The sequence below is a fragment of the Centruroides sculpturatus genome, unplaced genomic scaffold (genome assembly GCF_000671375.1).
Source record: "Centruroides sculpturatus isolate CEXI.00-Female unplaced genomic scaffold, Cexi_2.0 scaffold622, whole genome shotgun sequence".
NCBI classification, from domain to species: Eukaryota; Metazoa; Arthropoda; class Arachnida; order Scorpiones; family Buthidae; genus Centruroides; species Centruroides sculpturatus.
The window spans coordinates 150590-174241 of NW_019384842.1; the positions used below are offsets into that span (position 1 = coordinate 150590).

General features: G+C 32.9%; 1 long non-coding RNA gene across 1 annotated transcript; it reads right to left on the minus strand.

Moving 5' to 3' along the window:
• Positions 1-46: 46 nt before the first annotated feature.
• On the minus strand, positions 47-15005 carry LOC111630329. Its single transcript, XR_002757501.1, has 4 exons — positions 14718-15005; positions 3080-3120; positions 2843-2906; positions 47-204 (listed from the first exon to the last, which is right to left on the minus strand). It is a non-coding gene; the product is annotated as an uncharacterized LOC111630329 (long non-coding RNA).
• Positions 15006-23652: the final 8647 nt, after the last annotated feature.

Here is a 23652-nt window from a genome sequence, read left to right on the forward strand (position 1 = left end):
TTAAATGACATGGTAAATTGTATAAGCTTACCATTTTGAGCCACTCTTCATTTAATATTTCATATCCTGTATAAAATTTTTTTCTTATTTGTAAAATGTAATAAATAATTGTTTGGATTTCTAATAATGCCGAACTCATTTTTTTGAAGACAACAGTGGCATGCCGTCATTGGAAGCGGTGGATGCGTCGCTTCCCTTGTATTTCTAAAAAATAAATACATATTAATTTTAATTATATGAAAATAATCACCCAATATTTTATTATAACTGCATTATGTATCTCATTACAAATTTCTATACTACACATGAAAAAAAAATAAGATTGCTATTGTATATTCAAATATTAGTGGCAGAGTGGAAGCGCTGTATTGTCAGCATCCAAACAGCCAGATTCGTGCATTCGCAAAACAAAGCACCAACCTCACCCGGTTTAGCCAGTGGAAGCCTACGACCTTGGGTTGATGCTACACAAATAAAGCTTCCAATTCTATCTGGAACCGATTCTGGGCTGTTAGCCACCCGCCTGCTAGATATTTAGCCGCCCTCGCCCAATTAATTGAGTCGCGAGTAGATTTATAACTTAACCCAACCGATAAGAATTTACCTGTATGTTTTTATGACAGTTTTCTGTATAGTTGACAGGAGTTAAAAAAATCCATTAAAATATTTAATATTTTTATTCTGCTCTCCAATTTTATATTACTCACAGATTTCAATGTTAAACCAGTGATATTAGATTTCGTATATCCCATGTTTAAGGTGATTCTTGTACAATGTTAAAAAATTAACTGTTACTTTGACAGCATCATTTACAACTAAATTTAATAAATGAGAAAGATGCATGAGGTACAGAAAAATCTCTTGAATTTATTTTCCTTACATTTACGATTTATATATCCTTTTGTCATAAAAATTTGTCTTTCCACTTTTTTCCTGAGACTACAAATATTCAAGTACAAAGTAACTGGTTTCAACTTAATTATTTAACTACTACTAAAGTAAAAATAAGCGATTAGGGAATTGGGGACATAAACAAAACCCTGATGGAGCGAATTTTACTTAAACAAAAGCTTAACCGAACCATCTCTAGCCAAGTACAGTGGAGACTGATTTCTTTGTATTATTAATGTAATAAAGACAAAAATTTTACCAGTTCAATGAGAGTGACCAACAAGTTGTAAATTTTGGAAATTTCCGTGGACACCTGTTCCTAAAATGAATTAGTTAGAAAACAAACGGACAATCTATTAAGTTTAACATATTTAGACTTTTACAGCTACGGTGAGAAACGTTTAAAATCTACAACAGCCCTGTCGTGTCCTTTCAGATATACTAGTGGTACGACAAAAGCAGTATTTGACATTGACCGGTGTACTTTTGTATACTAATTCTTTACTTTTTGGTTTTAGTAATTATCCTCTTAGTATTCCCAAACATTCGATCCACCGCCCCCTTTGGTCCATAAAGTTCTACCCAACACCCCCTAACCCATTTAAGTTTAAATTTGTAAGTTTAAATTTGGTAAAACTGCAAATTTACTATTATACCAAAATCATTATTTTTTTAATTCGAAATTTCAACAGACTTTTACACGAAAAACAAAAGTCTCTTTATTACTATTGTAAAAATTGTTTAAACGGATTTCAACGTGAATCGAGTTTAAATTTACATAAAGAAATATGTACAAATTTCAGAGACTATCTGTTCCTAGTATCGAAAATTCCATTCTTAAATTTAACGAATTTCATAAGATGCTTAAGCATCCTGTTGTCATTTTTTGCGACTTCGAATGTTTAAAAGAAACAGTTTGTAACGCAATGCAATCAACAGATACCAGTTTCAGTACTATTACACAAATTCATAAACTGATTTGTTACGCGTTGGTCATATTAGATAAAAACGAAACAATTATCTATTCTAAATTTTATTGCGGGTTAGACGTTATAGACAATTTTTTAGAAACTTTAAAACATCAATCATAACGTCTTATTAAAGAAGTAAAATTGAATATTCCATTAGATCCTCAAACAATTCCAAATTCTATTAATCGAGATAAATGTAATATTTGTGGAAAAAAGTTTTCCCCTAATGATGTAAGTGTAATTGATCATAATCATTTAGATGGAACGTTTCGACAGGTAGCGTGTCAAGGATGTAATTTAAATTTAAATCTAAAACCTTTTATTCCCGTAGTTCTTCATAATTTTTCTGATTACGATTCGCATCTAATTTTAAAAGATATTTCTAAAAAGTATATATCCTCTCTTAGAATTATTCCTATCAATATGGAAAAATACACTACATATACTTTAGATCAGTGTTTTTCAACCTTCTTGAATACGCAACCCCTTTACAAGTTAAATTCTGGTGACCCCCCACGGCCATATTAAAACCATGTCAGCGATTTTAAAAACTACCAGTTGTAAACTACTATTCAAAAACACCTTCCACTCTGGAATACATTTTGGTCCCATTCTTAAGATATGAAGGAGCATTACCCCATGCCATTTATTGCTTGGCATACCAGTTGGACTCCATCACCATAATAGAAAGAAAAGATATAGTAATGAAAAAGAGATGGGGCACATGGAATCAAAGAGCTCTAGAAAAGGAAAAGGAAGATGATAAAATGGAGGATAACTACCAGGAAGTTCTATCACCACTAATAGAATGTGCAGCCAAGAAAGAGAAGCTTGGAGAGATCACATCACTCTCAGATTCACTGTCTTCAAAATTATCAATACTTAGATCAGTCTGAATCAGATATAACACCCAACAACCAGCCTAAATACTCTAAATTGTTTCCCCCTTTTAAAATTAATATTGTCTTAAATTCTCTTACCAAATGCAAGTTGAGAAATTTTAGCACTCCTACTTAATCCCATTTCTTGTTTTAAATTTTTTTTCTGAAAATAAAAATAAATTTCTATAATAAACCACCAAATACAAAGCTACAGATAATTATTAATTAAAAATCAGGAAAAATTTCTCATCAAATAGTAATCAGGCGAAAGATGGTTAAAAAATAATCATCACAATATCAATTATTTAAATGACATGGTAAATTGTATAAGCTTACCATTTTGAGTCCATACATGGTCTTTACACTGTGCTTCATATCTGAAAGAATGAATTTCAGTTTTAGAAAAAGGCATTTCTTGATTTACAGTTCTTAGTTACAATATTGTAAAGGCTGGTTCTCAGTAAGATGGAACCTGTGATAGTAAATGGCAAAGCCACGTAGTAGCTGTCACAGATCATGTATGGAGAAGTGCTGTGTACAACAGCAAATAAAAAAATTATGTATTGACCAATGCAAAATAATCATTTACACTAGTGGTTCCCAATTTTTTTTTTCATTAGCGTACCCCCGTGGCATTTCGAACTTCCCAACCAGCAACGCATGCACAAATCTCGCACTGCCTGTTTGTAGAGTGTGTCGCCACTGAATTTTATTTTGACTCGGTCCCAAGTACCTACAAGTTTGTTTTATGCACGCATAATTTGGGCACCTAATACTCTGTGCCAAATTACAACTTCTGACATGTACTCCTTCATACTTCTAAGCTGGTAACACACGGCAGGAAGTACAATTTTATTGACAAGACAGTCTTGTCAATAAAAAATTAATAAAAATACTAAATAATGAAAAAAATTACCACTTATAGAGAAAATCTGGAGAAACTAGCTATGTCCTTTTCCTTCCTACAGTAACAATAAAAAAATTTTTTTTCAAACAACACGTGGGGATATTGTTGAGAGATGATAATAACAGTAACATACCCCACCATCAAAAGTCCATAGCATAATCACTAATCACACATAATGGTATCCCCTAGCCCCACTACTATCATTGACTGCGCAACATTGTACAATCGGCAGCATAAGTTTTTATTTCTATTTTTGCATTTTGAAATGTATAATAAAGTTTGTGATTATTGCAACAAACATTTTTTACCTAATAATATTTTAATACTATTAAATTGTGATACATAATATATTATTTTTTCAGCCATAATAACTAACTTCTTTCTGTACCCCTAAACAACTTATCACATGCCCCGGGTTGGGAATCGCTGATTTACACTGATGTCAGTGAACACCAATCCAACCATCAACACACACCACATGGTTATGTCATTCAGCAGCATGCTGCAGTAATGAGACCAACACTGCAGCTTGTCATGGTAAGCCATCTTAAATGAGAACCAACCTCAAAACTAGTTTGGACATTGCAATAGGATTGTTTTATCCTTAGAGCTATATTTGCCAATCACCTAAAAGAATTAATTGTAAAAATATTACTTGGCACACGTTCTTTTAGTACACAATGCAATCTGGATAATCTGACTGTTCATTAGTTTGACACTTGTCAACTCTCACATTACTGGCATATTGCACTCACATAAGCTTCCCACTAATTCAAATTCCAGTCCCAGCAAATTTAGACACTTCCCACTATACCTGGCAAAATATCAAGCTCAAACTTGAATACAATGAGATTGTTAAGCTTGTCCAAACCAAAAAGATATAGCATCTTATAACACAATACTGTATAAATCTAAAAATCATCCCCATGAAATTTCCCACAAAAATAAAATACAATTTTTCAATAAATTTAGCAGAAATCTACCAACTTGGTAACACTATCAGATCAGTTTTAGTTTTCTAAAACTAAATAACATGACTACCCTAACGGTAATTGTTAAGCCATACACCAACATTTTCTCTTCATTTTATTTACAATAGACATACATGCTAGACATGCTCAAAACACAGAATATTTGAAGGCCGCTCGTTTAAAAAACTGTTATGAACAAAAAACGATACGGGAGCTAAATATAGTCTTCGTCATGATTAATATTTCAACATGAAAAAACAGATTATTCAGAAATCAGAATTCAAAGAAGCTCATAAATATAACTAACTGAAAGAAAGGATTCATACATGCTAGACATGTCCAAAACACACATAATATGAGGGGAAATTTAAAAAAATGCTATAAAACAAAAAAAAAAAAAAAACACCACAGGACTACTTACCAACTCTGCACTGTTCCAGTCGCCATTGCTTAAGCTTGTTTTCGTTGTGGAGTGGCATATTGTATGGCAGATGCATACGAAGAGTGTTACATGACATTTCTTGGTGCAAAATTGGTAAAATTTTACACAAAGTAGTCTAGCACCTTGAATTTTATCTATATGCATCGCCATAGTGGCAGTCGCAACGGACTCCTCCTGGACGGGAGCTGCCAGCAGGCAGCTGATTGTTTAACATCACTAGTTATCGATACATGTGTTCAAGAACTACCATGAATCAATAACTAGTGACGTTAAACAATCAACGACCTGCTGGCAGCTTCCCTCCAGGAGGAGTCCATCACAACTGCCACCATAACAGTGCACGTGGGTAAAATCTTACCAATTTACATTTATTATTGTTATTAACTCATGACCTGACAGCACTGAGAAATGTCACACGACACTTCTTAAGTGTCCTCCGTACAATGTGCCACTCCACAACAAAAACAAGCTTAAGCAAGGGCAGCTGGAATGGTGCAATCAGTAAATAGTCCTGATTTTATTTTATAGAGCTAGTGGAAGGAATGGTGAAACTAGATTGAGGCGCCTCTAGTGGCAACACCGGGTAACAGAATCAGGGCTACAAAGGCAGCACCAGTGTTGTTCCACCTAGTACTTTTGTACTAATCTAGTACCTTTTTACTTGTTCCAGTACCAAGATATCCAACACCATTTTCCTAGTACTGTTCATGAAATCATAACACCTTTCCTTTCAATTTAGAACCTTTCAAAACATTCATTTTTATTCTATATTTCTATTTTTTTTAACTTTATTTTGGCAGTAAATAGATGTTTTTATGGTACTTGTGAATCTTTATCCCAGATGGTGGCGCCGCCCTGGCGACCAACATCTCAACTAGTACTTGTATCCCCTCGAAACAAATTAACTCGGCCAGTTGACCTTTCAACAGACACGTGTTTTCCAAACCTTTGTGAGAAAGAAAAAAATGTCTTCATTATACGATTTGCCACGCACCGAAGAAGAATCTGTATTATTTTTTCAAGAAAAAGGTATTTTACATAGTGCTCGAATATGTAAAAATGGGCATGAAATGAAATTAAATATATCTAAAGGCGTTTGGAGATGCACCATAAGTAGCTGTGATGTAATGATAAGCATCCGTTCTAATAATTGGTTTAGCGGATCACGGATACCATTTTTAACGGCGGTAAGATTTATTTACCATTGGACGGAGGAAGTTACGTCTATAAAGTGGTGTCGAAAACATCTAAATATTTGCAACAAAACAACTATAGACTGGAATAGTTTTTTGAGGGAGGTATGTTTTTTACATTTGTTGAAACAACCGAACAGGCGAATAGGCGGTCCCGGAAAAATCGTGGAAATCGACGAAACGCTTTTCACAAGGCGAAAAAGCAACGCTGGATGGGTTCTTCCACAACAGTGGATATTCGGCGGAATATGCCGAAAAACTGGTGATTGTTTTCTCGTTCCAGTTCCTAATAGAGAAGCAACCACACTAATGACAAAAATCGTGGAGCACATTGAACAAGAATCAACAATTTATTCTGACTGTTGGCGAGCTTACAGGACGGATGAATTAGAAAGAGCAGGTTACAGTCATTTTACTGTAAACCATAAATATAATTTCGTTGATCCAACAACGGGTGCTCACACTCAAAACATTGGAAGACTGTGGGGCTCCGCTAAGTGGCGCAACAAAAAACAACGAGGCACGGCTCGCCATCATCTGGAGTCTTACCTTGCAGAGTTTATGTGGAAAAAGTCATTGGGACAAGGAAATGCTTTTGAAAACATATTAAAAGCAATCGCGGAAATATGGCAGCCGCAAACTATATGCCAGTAATATGGAATTATGTAAACGGCTATGTAGACATGTAATATACTTTAAAATAAACGATAATTTAAACTAATTTAATTGTTTGTTAACTTTTTCTTAAAATTATTGCAAAGTTTTAATTAACAACGTTGAAATAACAAAACTAAGTTGATAANTATATATAATTAATATATAATTATATGTACAGTACCTAATTTATATATAATTATATGAACAGACGATACTAAACTCAATTTATCCGCCTAAACGTCCGTAGCGTGGCGCTACGGACGGCGGGAAAGTAGTTCGGCTGTCCGATGACGTTTTACGTATTATAGGAGTTATTTTTACCGTTGTTTACGGATACTGCCACAATTTTTATAGGAATCATAACTATAGGAAACGGTTTTATAGGGGGATCTACTGTAGTGTAGTAATTCTGACAAACTAAAATTCCAAGTCAGAGGCAATATTAACTGCAACTGGAAACGCCATTGATGCGCAAGAACACAAGACAACAGACCGATAAAATGGCAGCACCTCTCCAACACTGTACAAAGCAAGAGCGACATAGTTGTAAAGTACTATTTTATTTTTCCGCCCTCTACAACGATTATCGACACGACTATGTGCCGGAAATAGCCGTTACCTAATGGGTACTTTACACGAATTCGCATGAATGTGCCAGGCCTGGACTTTAAGCGTGCACCGAATTAAATAATGACAAAGTTAGTCAAAAAACAACCCAATATTTAATAAAAGTTCTAGTAATAAACTATATACAATATTTAGTAAAAATTCAAATAACAATTTATTCAATGAAAATCAATAAGAATCAATCTGACAAAACTCAAATCAATCTATTTTCTAACTTAATTCTATTCCCCTTTGGAATTTGACAAAATTCAAAGACTTAATTTATAAACAATACTTCTTATGAATTAAAGGTCCTAATCGTCACCTCAATATACTAGGAACCTTTTTCCTCAACTCTCAAGACTTTCTCTAATCGTCGATCNCTATATGCCAGTAATATGGAATTATGTAAACGGCTATGTAGACATGTAATATACTTTAAAATAAACGATAATTTAAACTAATTTAATTGTTTGTTAACTTTTTCTTAAAATTATTGCAAAGTTTTAATTAACAACGTTGAAATAACAAAACTAAGTTGATAACACGTGTGTTGGTAGGTTAGCCAGCCGAGTTAATTTGTTTCGAGGGGATACAGGTATTAGTTGAGATGTTGGTCGCCAGGGCGGCGCCACCATCTGGGATAAAGATTCACAAGTACCGTTTTTATTGTTTCCTTGTTCAAGTGCAGCAGTTGAACATATTTTTTTGCAATTAAATTTAATAAAAACTAAACTACAAAATCGGGTTCTTACCAATTACTGTTACAGTATTAGCAAAGGAGCTACTTGAAAGCAACGATAAAATGTTACACTTGGAAACCATCATTTGCTTCAACCATACAAAAACATTCTAGTGAGGAAGATTCTGATGATGATGGTCTTACCAGTGATTTTTCAATGTGATAAATTTAGTACCTTATTTTCATTTGATTGTTGCTGAGTTAAAATAGCATTCTCGCAATATATGAATTTATCTTGTATGAATTCTGTATGTTACATGTAACACTATATATGTATTAATAGAAACTTGATAAATTATAAATTTACATATAATTTATAAGTATATATTTAAATAATATATCCATATATTCAGCAGTTTACAATCAAAGTAATGCCTGCATTAGTCAATACAGTCACTTCTCAACTTACAACAAGGTTTGGTTCCCCAACTTCGTAGGTTAAGTCAAGAAGTGACTGTACTTACAAAACAGCCATCTTACACAAGCACATGCAAAGGGTAACTAACTGCAGAACAAAACTAAATATGATGCAATCAATTACCAGAAGCATGCAAGTTATATGTATATGATATATACTTGACAAAAAGTATAAAAAATTCATTTTTAAAAATTTTTTTGTTGTAAGTGCAAATGGTCATAAGTCGAGATGGTCATAACTCAAGAAGTGACTGGAGATCATCTTGACTTAATGTATTGATTCTGCACGTAGTCACATTGATATTTTTAAAAAAATACTATCGCATGTTACTGGTCAATTTTTTAAAGAAAACTTAGTATCATTTTTTGTTATCTAGTACTTGTTTTAGTACCTTTTTTTAGAAAGGCTTCAAACAACCCTGAGCAGCACGTGCTTCTCCTTTTTGGAACGAACAAATGTTTCTTAGAATGCAGTGCGGTTTTGGTGCAATCTCTACCGAAACCTTGAGAAAAAGTAATTTTAAAAAGAGGAGAGAAACCAATGTGGACACGTTTCCAAACTAATAGAAATTTCCTTGGACAAGAATACAGATCTAAACGTGAATCGAGGTTCAACTATCAACACTGGAGATGTTTCCCAAACCAGTGTTTCCAAGAAACTCTACCATGTTGAAATTAAGGTTTTTCTTTTTTCTTTCAATATTTGCATAGTTATCAATATGAGAATGAATGACATGCATTTACAATTAGAAACAAGTAATGATACAACACGATTCCATTTGTGTCATGTAACCAACTTTAAAAAACTGACATTTTAATTTTGGTTATTTGAAGTCATTTTATAATGTATACATATTTAAATACTTTGCTAGTAATTTGAACACAATAAATTTATAAAGCAACACATAATCAAGTACTTCAGTGGAATGCATAATATGTTTTTAATGCTTTTTTGCCAGGATATTGTTCATTCGGAAACAATAACTTTGTACCTGGCGATGCATTAATACAACTAACACTACAACCGATCACACAACAGTTACTTTTTGAAGTTTTGTGTGACAAAGCTATGGTTCATTATCGCAGGAAAAAAACAAGCAGCGTGTTTCAGTAAGTATCCAACCCAAAGATTCACATGTTTTCCCGAAGCAGTTTTCTTTGCCTGCGCACAGGTGACGCTCAACTCAGTTTCACTAACTGTATAGAGTTTTTTTAAAATGAATTTCCCCTCATATATTCTGTGTTTTGGACATGTCTAGCATGTATGTATCTATTATAAATAAAATTAAGAAAGAAAATGATGCATGGCTTATAAACAATTACTGCTAAAACAAACTTATCAATTATTATTACAGAATATAAAATGACCAAACATTAAATAAGAAAATATTCAAGAAAACAAGTGTTTGACAAAGGCTTTGTCCATAAGTTCAGGTTTGGGTTGAAATTTCAAAACAATTTCTACAAATATTGCTGTTTGTAATTAAAATCAGGCTCTGAAAGTATCTTCCATTAAAATAATAGTAATTTTTCAAATACAACTAGTTTCCTTGACAATTAATACTGTTGTTGGATTGCATGTCATTGTCACACAAAGTAGACAATAATATATAACGATCCAAACATTTCTATGCACAGAAAGGGAACGCCAAAAATGATTTAAAACTCATTCTTGGAGCTTATCTGTGCCTTTCTAAAATTAAAGTATACAATTTAGGGTTAGATTTAACTTAGGTAGCCAAAATGGTGGCTCATCTCTGATTCCAGCAAACAAAAGAAAGGAAATAGTGGAGACGCACGTTCTAACCTAACCTATTCTAATAATTTGGTTGGTAATAATTATGGTAATTTATTAGAATAGGTTAGGTTAGGTTAGAACGTGCGTCCCCACTGTTTCCTTTCTTTTGTTTGCTGGAATCAGAAACGAGCTTTGGCTACCTAAGGTAAATTTAACCGTTATTATAATTAAAACAACAAAAATTATTATTATAAACTTAGTTCTAGTTAAGCAGATTTTAAATTAGAAAGAGTATACTGTAGTAAATGAAGATATGTTTAGCATATCTGATTCTCACTAAAAAATCCATTAAACAAAATTAAATCGCACGAACTAATTTTAAATTTATATATAATTAATATTTATCTGTCTATAAGAGAAGATAAAATTACTTTTGAAACGAATATCGAACCGATGCACATGGATTGAAAAATCAAAATTTAGATACCTCGTGCTTTCTTGTTCCTTCCTATGCCCGAGTAGGCCTAATTCCGAATCCTTGTTTTAAAATTATGTAGGATCGCTAGAATCATTTATAATGAATTTATATCTCTTCCAGAAAATGTAGATGTATTCAGCTGCATTAGGCCTAGGATTAAGGATAAAACTGGAACATTTAAAATTACATCCACGCGGAGCGGAAACAAGAACACAAATGCTCCACTTTGCCAGATTAACGAAGCTCATCGATCAACTTCAGCCAAATGCCATACGAAGGTTGGCAGGAAATAGCCAAAAAATCGCTAATTTAGTTACCTAATTTATAAAAGTTTCTTTCTTGTATTTTGCATTTTAAAAAATAAATATAAATAATATATATATTTTAATGACGTAGTGTTCGTTTTTATTTTTAAAGTCTCATAATTCGGACAATTAATTTTAAAATGTCTTCTGACGGCATCTCTGAATCCTCATCATAATTTTTAGAAATTTGCTTTAATTACTCGTTTATGTGTAGAGAGTATCTTAATATTTGTATTATTTAATGTGAAACATCANTCCGTTTCATATACATAAAAAGTTGGTAAGTAAAAGGGAGTCGGAGTCAGCAGATTTTTTGACGACTCAGATTCCGGCTAAAACACCAAAACTCCACGACTCCGACTCCACATCCTTGTCTAGAACAAATTGTGTATCTGAATATTTTCAGCCAAATTTATGATATAAGACATCTAACAGATACAGATTATAATATTTTAAAGCAACGTAGAAAAATTTAACAATAAATGTGAAAATCTGACTTCAGATAATTTCTTGGTATAAACTCATGGAAATTAAAATACAAATACTTAAGTAGTTAATAGATTAAATATAGATGATAAATAAATATGACATAGAAAATCCAAGGAGTTTACATATTTAATATGCCAGCTCCTTCTGCAGGTTCTCCACATTTACCTGATCTCCAGTACAAAGAGGTTCCTACCACTGGTCCTGTCTCTCGATAGCTACGTTCAATTTCACATCCTGATCCCGGTGTGGCAATTTTGACCCGTTCTACAGCCTCTTCACTGTCAAGAATTTGCATTTCTCGAGAAGAATCAACAACTTCTTCAATGTATTTTCTTTGCGTGGCTTTGTACTTATTACGTTCGTTTTCTTTCTGAAAATAGGCTTTTTTGGCTTGTTTACTTTTAGGTAGACTTCTTTTTCTCCGCTTTCTTTGCCGTGGAGTATTCATGCCTAAAGATTCATTTTCCTTAATTTCTGGAACTATCTCAGATACAATGTTGTTCACGTGACTTCGAACTATAATAACTTCGATTTCAGTCAGCGGTCTAGACGTCGAGGGCTGCGAACTGTTGCTTCTGTCGTTCTCATTCCCCGATGCTAAATAAGAAAACGAATCACTAAATTAAAAATGGACTGATTTTAATCTAATTAATATGTTAATTAACATAATTAGCTTAATTTAAAGTAATTGTTGAAGTAAATGTTAAAAATATTTTAAATTATTGATTATACAAGGAGATTAAATCAATAGTTTGAATTGAAAAAATAAATTAAAAAATTATAAATCATGCAAAAGATTAACTACATTGACTGTTTGTAACAGTCAACAGTGTTCTTATACACTCTTAAAACAAATCTAACGAAAAGTAAAAGTGGTTCTTATTATTAAAAAATTTGTTGTAAAATCTAAAAATTAATATAATTTCTAGATTAAAACACATTGTCTACATTGTAATAAATTTTATTGTAAAATAGATAGAAATAATGTCAAAATATTATATAAAATTAAAAATTGTTTTAAAAGAAGAATAAAACATTTTTGTACCATAGATTATGCAAATGTAATAAATCTGAATACAGGAATGAATGTAGACGCATGCTGAGAAAAAAATCGCACAGCATAAAAGGAACAGAAATTGTTAAAGTTCATTATGTCCACTGATGATGCTTTATTGTAAGTGAAACACATTTGGATTTTACGAACATGAAGTAATTGGCAATTAAAGTTAAAATTTAGTATTTCGACGTTATTTGTTTGTCTGCTAAAATAAAACACTCTAAGACTGTGTACACACTAGGCGTTTTGCGTTGCATTAAACACGAGTTAGCAGCGTACACACCAGGCTTTAGCTCGGCGTTACACGAGCGTTTAGTGGAGCATACGCACTGGCTCAGTTTGGAAATGGACGTGAAAGTAATTGCTTGTGTGTCCCTCCTCCATCGTCACTATAAAAGACGATGGCAGAGGCAAAGAGAATTTTGAGTGCACCCATAGAGAATTTTGAGTGCACCCAGTATTACGAGATAGACTGACACGTGAAATGTTTGCGACATTGTATCCAAAACTAAGACAAAATAAACCCAAGTTTTTTAATTCTTTTAAAATATCTATAAAATCCTTTGACAATGGTTGGTCTCTTTTAGATTTCATCAATAAATAGATCAGTATCAAAATGATCGTTCTCCATTTCGGCCAAAGTACATCCACTCTACCCGAAAACACGCAATTGAATGTACAGTAACATGGCAGCAAATATATCTCAAAGCGCTCGGCTGACACCCGCAAAACGCGCGTTTTAAGAAAAATCTATAAACACATGTTTAACGCGCGCGCTTGGCCAAAAGTGCGTTTGAGTGTGTACACCTATGCAGAACTCTTGGTTCGTCAAACGCCTAGTGTGTACGCAGTCTAAGTCTGATAAGAGAGTGTAGTTTTACTTGGTTTTAATCTGAAAATTATATTATTAATTTTTNATGTCTAGCATGTATGTATCTATTATAAATAAAATTAAGAAAGAAAATGATGCATGGCTTATAAACAATTACTGCTAAAACAAACTTATCAATTATTATTACAGAATATAAAATGACCAAACATTAAATAAGAAAATATTCAAGAAAACAAGTGTTTGACAAAGGCTTTGTCCATAAGTTCAGGTTTGGGTTGAAATTTCAAAACAATTTCTACAAATATTGCTGTTTGTAATTAAAATCAGGCTCTGAAAGTATCTTCCATTAAAATAATAGTAATTTTTCAAATACAACTAGTTTCCTTGACAATTAATACTGTTGTTGGATTGCGTGTCATTGCCACACAAAGTACACAATAATATATAACGATCCAAACATTTCTATGCACAGAAAGGGAACGCCAAAAATGATTTAAAACTCATTCCTGGAGCTTATCTGTGCCTTTCTAAAATTAAAGTATACAATTTACGGTTAAAGTCCAGATACATATACCGTCATGGCGGCTCATCTCTGATTCCAGCAAACAAAAGGAAACAATGAGGACGCACGTTCAAACCTAACCTAACCTATTCTAATAATTTGGTTGGTAATAATTATGCTAATTTATTAGAATAGTTTAGGTTAGAACGTGCGTCCCCACTGTTTCCTTTCTTTTGTTTGCTGGAATCAGAGATGAGTCGCCATGACGGTATACGTATCTGGAATTTAACCCAATTGAGTAACACAACATATATTGCACTGTCACTAATTCAAAGTAATTACTGTATAATACTTAAAAAAGTCACAGTTATTATAATTAAAACAAAAATTATTATTATAAACTTAGTTCTAGTTAAGAATATTTTAAATTAGAAAGAGTATACTGTACTGTAGTAAATGAAGATATGTTTAGCATAACTGATTCTCACTAAAAAATCCATTAAACAATATTAAATCGCGCGAACTAATTTTAAATTTATATATAATTAATATTTATCTGTCTATAAGAGAAGACAGAATTACTTTTGGAACGAATATCGAACCGATGCACGTGGATTGAAAAATGAAAATTTAGATACCTCGTGCTTTCTTGTTCCTTCTTATGCTCGAGTAGGCCTAATTCCGAATCCTTTGTTTAAAATTATGTAGGATCTCTAGAATCATTTATAATGAATTTATATCTCTTCCAGAAAATGTAGATGTATTCAGCTGCATTAGGCCTAGGATTAAGGATAAAACTGGAACATTTAAAATTACATCCACGCGGAGCGGAAACAAGAACACAAATGCTCCACTTTGCCAGATTAACGAAGCTCATCGATCAACTTCAGCCAAATGCCATACGAAGGTTGGCAGGAAATAGCCAAAAAATCGCTAATTTAGTTACCTAATTTATAAAAGTTTCTTTCTTGTATTTTGCATTTTAAAAAATAAATATAAATAATATATATATTTTAATGACGTAGTGTTCGTTTTTATTTTTAAAGTCTCATAATTCGGACAATTAATTTTAAAATGTCTTCTGACGGCATCTCTGAATCCTCATCATAATTTTTAGAAATTTGCTTTAATTACTCGTTTATGTGTAGNTGCAGTAAAATAGCCACATTTTTGGCTATTGTTTGGGTATCGAAGAACCAGAACAACAACCAAAAATGTGTCTAATTAATTATAATTTTTAGTTTCCTCATCTAAATGCTTTTCAATTTTTAATTACATTTGATAATTCTTTCTTCATTCAAACAACTTTTAAAAATCAATAAGCACAACTGATTATTATTAAAGTTATATTAATACTGTTCGATGCAAGAAAATAAATTAAAAAAACTAGACTACTACAAAATAATTAATGTACTTACAGGCAGATCATTCTCCATAGTGGTACTGTTGTGCTCGGCTTTAATACTTGAGCTATCGATTTCAAATTGCAAACAAGACAAATGATCAGTGTTTGAATCAATGTCCCACTCCGGTTCCTTTTTGATGACAATTTCATCTTCATTCTTGACACCTAATAAAATAAAAATATATAAATTCCAAATATTATTTCCATCTTATTGATTAAAATCTTACTCAGATCGACAGATCGAATTAAACTGTAAATTTTTAAACATTTTTCATTGTACAAACATGAAAAGAGCCTTTGTTCAATAACCACTAAAAATAAAATTATTCTTAGTTAAAAACAAGTAAAAAATACTCGATCTACTTCCAACTTCGAGGACAATACAAGTCAAAAAGATAAACAAATGACGAGAAACAAACTAAACTTTCACTATTACCAACACTTTTATTCCATTTAATTACTGAATTTATGCCTTTGTTCATATCAACCGTACACTTGATTCATTCTCGACTATCTTACCATTGCCACAGTGAGGCAAACAGTAACAACGGTAAGGTGGTCAGAGATGAGATCATCTGACATATCAGTCATATTATTTATGAAAAATTTCTAAAGAGCCAGTTTGTAGTTACCCTAGATATCTCACATCTTGGGTATCTGGTTGTCAAATGGAACAAGCCAGTTTGTTGTGATTGAATGATTGAATACTGCCTCTCATTGTGACTTCTGTCTTCAGTAAAGATGAATCTGAATTACATCAGTGACCATTCCTTAATTATGTGTACAATTTTTGAACCATTTTGACTGCTTTCTGTTCTGTACAATGATGTGAAATTCAAAGTTAATAAAAGCATTTAATCCTTTAAAAGTTTAATAAATTTAAAGTAAAGATGCCCTCAACCAAAGGAATTTCATCCTACAAAAACGAAATATAAAGTACATGAGAGAATTATAACTCTTTTTGTTTAACTATAAACATTCTCACGATCAAACCATATATAGTTTACAGTTATCAGCGAAATTCGTCATATTGTTGTCATTCAATCACCACCTTTAACCCCACAACTATTAAAACAAATGGTCACCTGACGAATTTTCGCACCACAAAAGGTATAAAAGCCCGACACCTTCCCCTCATCGGGGGAATCGCCGAACGTCAAACTCAGACATCGCCTTCTCCATCGCAGCCCTACAACCCCCATTGCAGACTTACACTTTCATCGCCGACCTATACTTGTGTCACCGCTCAGAATCCATAAAGGACGACATTACGGGAAAATATCCCATTAGTATATGCAAAGAGGTATGAACGATTATTATTGTAAACTCTCTCTCTCATCCGCAAAGTCTATGAAGTTTTGTAAAATTTTTATTTAGTTAGCTAGTAAAATAAACCGTTGTTTTGTTTTAAATGGTGTCGTTACTCGACTTTGCCAATGTCTTATCGTCGACCCCTCCGACTCTCCTCCACTCGCGTAACGCATAACTGAACAAAACGCCATCCTTGACAATAAAGTAGGTCACCGGGAAGGAGAGGACTTCCCAACCTCCCCGGCAGCTCACAATAATGTATTATTGGCAAATCACCTTGCCCACCAGTGGCCAAGCAGTTCCATTCCCTGAACATTGATAGTTTGGTTGTGGATTCGTGCCTCACAAGACAAACTGAACAAGTGGAGTTTTCTGAGTTTTCTCTACATCTTTAATGCCTAAATAGGAGCCAGTAGCCCTTAAAAGACTCCAGAAGGCAATCTCCTAAGTGGATGCCACTTACGACATTGCCCAAGTATTGCATTGCCATAACTAACAAATCAGCAAGCAAATCACCTCCTTTTAATCAATGTTTACATATTGCAATATTGAAGAAATTACTTTAAAAAGCTGATTCCTATTTAAGCATTAGTTTGTGCCTAATCAATGGCAAGACAATGGGTAAACATTGTCTTGCCCATTGATTAGGCACAAACTCATAATTAACAAAGTTCAGTGATTTTATCCAATTGGCCACTGGTGGACCAGAGGAGGAACGGCAGCATCTACATTTTCTCCAAATTCATTCCATTCTTAAGTACTTTCATTAACTAAAAAAACTAGAAATTTGTAAATATCCAGAAATTTAAACAAAATTCAAACATTTATAATTTTTTCTAAATGAATAGAATGAATGAATCATTGCTAAATCAAATATTTTTTTAGTAATTAACACCAGTACCCATTTTTCTGGTAAATTCTATCAATTACATTTTTCTGGTAAATTCTATTATTTACCAGAAAAATGTAATTGATTTAAGAAGTAATTTAATAGTAAACAATAAAAAGCATATAACACATACCAAGGCTTCAAATGAAATAGATATAACCATAAATAGACTGTTTAATTGAAATACTGAGGGAGAAAAATGACAAAGTAAATATTTGGTGGTGTCAATTAATGGATATGGCAATACAAAGTGTAAATGACCTGTCAAGGGTGACAACTCCTGGACATTGTATAGAAAAACTGGCCTCTGTTTAGGTGGTAGTTTGTTCAGTACAATTTCTTCAGTACAAAAAAAAACACAGAATTAAATATAATGGTAAAACTTTATATACAGACTCACAGCTACCAACACTATATGACCTTGAACAAACACATCTCTTGCTGCATATTAAAGTTTCTTCTAGATGAAGCTACAAAAGATTCTTTGCTTAAAAAGAGTTATAATTGTAAGTAAGGATGGTGATAACATTCTTCTTTAACAAAAGATGGCATGCAACTTCTACAGCGCATTTAGTTTGAAGTGCATAAAGGATCACAAATTTGGTAAGATGGTCTTGGTAAACTAAAATGAATTTATAATTTCCATCTGGGGTAGTTTGTAGATCTATTAGATCAACCTGACAGCGTGAGTTCATTTCACTGTGAAGTATAGGTCTGACGACAATCCCCTTTTTCAAAGTCTTCTGTTTCTTTTAGCAAGGTTGACATAGCTTCAAATTTTTGTACTTGCATTTTTATACTTGCAGTTACATTCTTTAAGCATCCGTGTCCTTCCACCGTGGCCAACAGCAACATGTGTTTCTTCGAGAATATTGATCAAGTCCTCGTAACAAATGTAATATCTTATTTCTCCATCCTCCTCCTTCATAGGTGCAATTAGTTTTTCTTCGCCACCTATAGTCAAAATGCTGTAACGCTTTATACACCTGTAATGAACAGCTTGTTTCTTTTTCATGTTCTTTGCAGCTTTTACTTCCTCCAAACACTTTGCGTATTTCTCCCTATTAAGATAAAAGTTATTGTCTTTCTTGCTTGCAACGAGCCCGTCCATTATTTCATAAAATCTCCGTTTCATACTCATCTTGATTCATAAATAACTTTTAGACAAAAAAATCTCAAACAAGATGAGAATTAACGTGCGTGTTCTAACCTGTCAAACGATGGAATGAGGTGAGCGAAGGCGACGACGTGGTGCAGTGCGAAAAGTGGGGACTATTTTTTCAACATTTACCATGTCTCTAAGGTAAAACCTAAAATATACCAAGTAAATGCTGGTAAAAGTTCGAAATTAGCAATGATCGCAGAACATTTCGAACTTTTACCACAAAGATTTGGTAAATCTTAGGTTTTACTGGAAGATCTTAGGATTTACCATAGTTCGAGCATTTACAGTAACATATATATGATCAAGCTTAATAAAGGAAAAGTGGATTTTCACCACGTAGGATCAACATACTGTGGCAGCATCTTAAGGAGCATTATGACTTTATACAGAATAATAAGCAAAGTATTGTGCATTGATGCAATAGACACTAGATAAAAAGTCCAAGGTTTTTGGAAAAGCCCTATAATCATTAAAAGCTGGACTGATAAACATATGATCCAAACAATAGTGCAGTACTACATTTATTTTTTTGCATGCACAATTAGAATAATTAGTGCCTCGACTTCTTTGTATTAGATAGCAGATACCCTGCCATTCTACAGCCTTATAATTATAACATTTTTATTTACTGAATCCTTTCTTGCTTTATCTAGAAAAGGCATTAATATGTAGGGAGAGATGTTTGTTCAAGGTCATAGTGTCAAACAATAGGACTATGATTACTAATCAATTCAAGTAGAGGTAGGAAGTACAGCCATGTCTACATCTAATTAATTACTATTTAATTTGAGTAGTCACATAGCCCAATAATTTTGGCAAGATAATTTACAAATGAAGAAATATTTGTTCGAATGTATTTGTTCTCAAGCACTTCCCAGCAGTTGTTCTCCTCTTAAAAAATGGAAATGCTCTGAAAAAAAATTGATTTTCTGAATTAATTTAGCATTTTTTTCCTCATCTTTTTAAACCTGGTAAAAACAGCAAATGTTACATCTGTTAAATCCTCATTCTCCTATGTGCACAGCCTTGTGTTCATTTTGTTTTTTGTTGGTCAGTTGGTTTGGGGGTCTTGGTAGGCAAAAAATAACCAAGTCTAGCCAGTTATGTATCTATATGCCCTTTTGGGTCTTTTAATAAGCCATAAATCCTTCTGTTCTGTCATCTTAGTGTTCCGCAAATATGTTTATTGCTTGCAGATATGCCAAAATAAGTTGAATTTGTCCATTGTCATCTAATATAGTCTACGAAGCTTTGTTGTCTGAGAGTATTTGTTGTTGAAGAGTCTTCTCAGGCTGTTTTGTATTGAGGAAAAGTTAGTAATGTGTCTGACTAAGTGAAATATGACAAGTTGAGCATACTGGTTAAATATCCCATTATTACATAGTTACATTGTGAGTCATGTGTGATTATTCTTAGTTGGACAATTGTAATTTATTCTCTCCACATTTTCCATTGCCTAGCTGTCCATTTTATTAAATCTGGTTTTATAGTGGATAGATTATTATTAAACTGTTTGTCCCATTCCTCTTGCCATACGCTGCATACATACCTTATTTACATAGCTATACAGACCTTTATTGAATGATTAGAATGTTATTGCTTGACTTTTCTTTTTAAGTATGTTTGGAAATTTACTCTAGAACCAGGGCTGTGGAGTCGCGTAAAATCTACCGACTCCAACTCCGACTTTTCCTTACCATCCGACTCCGACTGTGTTTCATATACAGTACGTTACCTACCCTATAACGATACAGTACCCTATAACGATACAGTACCCTATAACGATACGTTCCTCGTTATACGAATTTCACATTGTAGGAATCCTTAAATACATGAGCCAATCACAGCCCGACACGTGTGAGGTTTACAGACTACGGCTGTTTGAAAGGTTTTCTTCCATAAAATTAATCGATTATAGACTAATTTGACTTAACATTTCCAAAACACGTTTAATTTTTTGGGAATAACCCATATAAACTATGCTGTAAACAAAAAATTGTAGGATTACTTACCGAGTGTGCTCCGTTCAACGTCGCCATTGCTTAAGCTTGTTTTTGTCGCGAACCAGCACACCAAACCACGGCCGCGATTTCTGATGTTATTTTTCTGTGAAAACTTCGTTGAACTTTGGAGACATCATTAATATAAATAATTTTTATGGCCGTTGAATAAGAAATGTTTCTTCCACAAGAAGTGTATAAAATTACAGTACTGTATTAGACTTATGGTACCTAATTTACATACTGNTAAAGTCTCATAATTCGGACAATTAATTTTAAAATGTCTTCTGACGGCATCTCTGAATCCTCATCATAATTTTTAGAAATTTGCTTTAATTACTCGTTTATGTGTAGAGAGTATCTTAATTTTTGTATTATTTAATGTGAAACATCAGCACAAGCACTGGAAACCCTCACTTACCGATCGCTCTATTATTATGGCCGAACCCGAGATAAGGATGGAACAGAAGTATTTGGGAATTTTAAACGATAATGTACTGTACATTACTATTTTTACAATATTGTTATACAGCGTAACACAATATAGTAAACTAAGGAAGAACTGAACGGGTATAAAGTTTAGCCATTCAATAGTGGGCCGAATACATAATACTAAACACTGAAGAAAGAGGTTGGCCGCGTAGCTTTACCGAGTTTGCTTTATGTGTTTAATATCTAAATACAGACTAGTTTCTCTTAGAAAGTCCTATTGAGTATACAGATCGCGCACATATTCTGTTTAATACACTGAGGAACACTTCACAAACGTCCAGCTGCCTGTTTGGAAAATGAAAACTCCTTTCTTCCCACTACAATCTGAAAGTTTTCTTTGCTACGAATTTGTTTTCATTTGTATATAGACCAAACAGCCGGCTTCATTAAAGTTTGTCTGTCTTTAATTTAAGATAACATAAAACCATTAAGAGTCTCGCCATATTCAATAAATCGCGATTCAATATGGATGTTAAATAAATTATTTTGGTGTATATGACATATCTGACATTTAATATCTTGTAAGCTAGTTACGATGCTAGTTAGAATCGGCTCCATATTTCGTGAGACCAAGGCAGTATGTAAATGCAGTCAGTCTTTTCACAATGCGGAGGCCCGAGTAATAGTCAAGCGCAAGGCTATGTCTTCTAATGTTAAAAAAAAATGCATTTATTTTCCCCTAACTAAAATAATGGACTTGTCACGTGTACACTTGCGCTCACGTGTAAACAAAAGTAATATGTTGTAAGCATTTATGCTCGTTCTTCCTGTGATTCTCTTTGACATAAAACTAATTCAGACCTCTACTTGATGCTATAAAGTATCTTATAACAGTAAAAAATGGCCTCAAAATGTACACATCATATCCTTACTATCATACCGCTGTTAATCCTAACTACTGGTTCAATTAGTTCGGATTAGTGCAACTGTACACAATACACACTTTTTTTATTACAGATTGTAAAAAATTAAAATAGTCTAGTTCAAAAATAAAAGGGGTCTTAATTTTATTTTATTATTTAAGCTGATAGCTTACTGTTTAAAAGTAAAAGTAATGCAAAAACTCTTAATTAATTCATAATTAGCAAAATAAGAAGGAATTCAAAGTAGGAACAAGCAACAGGTTGGTCTAATAGTTTAAAAACTAAATTACTACATGGCACACAAATGTGCTTACCTTCCCATAGACTTAACACCATACTTTTGCCACTCTGCCATGCCTGAACCATTGTACCTTTCTCAAATCGCAATTGAAAGGCATCATCTACAGCTTTAATTTGATACCTGTACTGTACTGCATCATCTACAGCACTAATTTGATACCAGCCCTTTTCTCAAACTAAGTCTTACAGTCCCGAACCCTCTTTTAATTAATACAAAAGTTAGATTAGATTGCAATAGCATTGTTTTATTCTCAACGTGCAAAAATTTTGAGGATTGTCAAAGATCTAGCAATAAAAATATGGGAAAAGCCTTACAAACAAGACTGAAGATCAGTTTCACTCCTTTCAGTGGTTCAATCCAAAAAGAAGCAGGAATAAATAAATGAAAGCAACAACTACTACTTTCTTTCACTTTGAATAAAGTGAAGGAACAATTTATATTTTTAAACTGCCTAATCTTATTTTTTCTGTACATTTCTTTACTCCAAATTTGTGATATTTTGCAGAAATATAGCAAATACAGTTTCTCTACAGTTCGATATGTTAAAAATGTCAAACTGCGTTGTAATTTATTACAACGCAGTTTGACATTTGCGTTGTAATTTATTACAAAGCTTCTTGCTGTATTAATTACAGAAGCTACTTAGTTACTTATGACTAAAGAACAGGCTTATTACACACCCATCCAATTCAACTTATCCAAAATGTATTTCAGCCTTACTCGCTCTTATCAATTGGAACAACAGTTCAACCCACTTGATAAGACTGAAATGAATTTTGGATAAGTTTAATTAAATTGGATGGGTGTGTAATAAGCCTGTTCATTAGCCAAAAGTAATCAATTTTATTTCATGAATTTCATGAAAATGGTTAAGTACTATATATTTACTTTTAAGCAGATCGCAAAGGAGGTGCACAGAGTACCATGGTATTGCATTGCTGGATGATGGTGTGTATAGAAATCCACTCACACAAACACACAATCTCCATAAAAAAAACTGAAATTCAAACATTGTTATAACCTGGAAATATTAATAATTTGGTTATTTGATATCCTTTAACTGTAATCATTAATGTGCATACAACAAAAATTAGAGAAAATTTTTTAATTATATGTAATTTTAATTCTTATATAAATAGAACACATG